Source organism: Rutidosis leptorrhynchoides, chromosome 6 (genome assembly GCF_046630445.1).
Source record: "Rutidosis leptorrhynchoides isolate AG116_Rl617_1_P2 chromosome 6, CSIRO_AGI_Rlap_v1, whole genome shotgun sequence".
Lineage (NCBI taxonomy): Eukaryota > Viridiplantae > Streptophyta > Magnoliopsida > Asterales > Asteraceae > Rutidosis > Rutidosis leptorrhynchoides.
In genome coordinates this window covers 237,593,390-237,595,361 of record NC_092338.1, presented here as the reverse complement: position 1 = coordinate 237,595,361, position 1,972 = coordinate 237,593,390, and positions in this window count along the sequence as shown.

Sequence of the window (1,972 nt, the reverse complement as noted above, 5' to 3'; positions counted from 1 at the left end):
ATTTTCATATAAAGCACGTCTCGTTTCGTTGAACGGTTGTCAAGTTATGGACAAAAGAAGTTTTGCAAATTTTGATGAAATGTAGAAACGGGAACTGAAATTCTCGCTGATCTGCGTTGTTTCATATATAAAAAAAAATACCACTGAATTCTTTGCTGTAAGTTCTAATAAACAACTCTAGCCGTTTGTCAATTCGAGTCTCGACGATTTTTCTAAAAATCATCAAAGTTGACAGTTTGGTCACATTTTAAAATTCTAAAAAGAGCTGAAACTTTTTTATTTAAAAATGTCAGTTTTGTATCAGTTGTCATGGTTGGCCTGATATGTGTTTACTCTTACCAAAAATCATGTTATATCTTTGTGGTAACGATAATTTGCAGGCTTTGACCGTTTGTCAATACGAGTTTTGAGGAATTTTCTAAAAATCTCCAAAGTAGGCTACTCGGTCACTTTTGTAAATTTATTAAAGCTGAAAAATTAACTTTGAAACGCCGAAAACGCGTTGGCAACTACGAGTTGTCTAGGTTTAGTTTACTTCTGTAATATTTATGCTTAATTTTTTTGGTAATGTGTAACTTTTATCTTTGGCCGTTTATCAATCGGAGTTCCGATAATTTTTCTAAAAATAGCTGAAGTGGCCCGTTTAGTCATGTTTGACCGAAAATCATTTTTGTATAAGTTATTATATATTTGCATGCGACCTCATTTTTACTTTGACCTTTGACTTTTGACTTTAACCTTTGACTTTTGACTTTGAACTTTGACTTTTCCTGTTAACTTTTCAGTTTACTTTTTGTGTTGATTTTCTCTATAAAAAAAAAAAAAACCTAAAATACTATTTTATGACTATGAAACCATTTGTGTTACGTTGTTTCACACGTCACCTTTTACTAGAATCTTAATTGAGCATGAGTAATATAACATGTTACTATAGTGTAGAGTTAGACTCGAGCTATAGGATAGGATTACACTATGACCTGACCTAAATTGCTATACAAATATTGACCAACATATAAATATATATAATTAATATAGGTTCGTGAATCCGAGGCCAACCTTGCACTTGTTCAATGACGTTATATGTATTTTTACTACGAAATACAGTATGGTGAGTTTCATTTGCCTTTTTACCCTTTATATTTTTGGGACTGAGAATACATGCGCTTTTATAAATGTTTGACGAAATAGACACAAGTAATTGAAACTACATTCTATGGTTGAATTATCGAAATCGAATATGCCCCTTTTTATTAAAGTCTGGTAATCTAAGAATTAGGGAACAGACACCCTAATTGACGCGAATCCTAAAGATAGATCTATCGGGCCTAACAAACCCCATCCAAAGTACCGGATGCTTTAGTACTTCGAAATTTATATCATGTCCGAAGGAGGATCCCGGAATGATAGGGGATATTCTTATATGCATATTGTTAATGTCGGTTACCAGGTGTTCACCATATGAATGATTATTTTTTTGTCTCTATGCATGGGACGTATATTTATGAGAACTGGAAATGAAATTCTTGTGGTCTATTAAAATGATGGAAATAAATGATTATGATAAACTAATGAACTCACCAACCTTTTAGTTGACACTTTAAAGCATGTTTATTCTCAGGTGTTAAAGAAATCTTCCGCTGTGCATTTGCTCGTTTTAAAGATATTACTTGGAGTCTTTCATAGCATATTTCGAAGAACGTTGCATTCGAGTCATTGAGTTAATCAAAGATTATTATTAAATCAATTTATAGTTGGATAGTGGATATTATGAAATGGTATGCATGCCTGTCAATTTTCGATGTAAAGAAAGATTGTCTTTTAAAAACGAATGCAATGTTTGTAAAATGTATCATATAGAGGTCAAATACCTCGCAATGTAATCAACTATTGTGAATCGTTTATAATGTATATGAACGGGTCCTTTCAGTTGGTATCAGAGCGGTGGTCTTAGCGAACCAGGTCTGCATTAGTG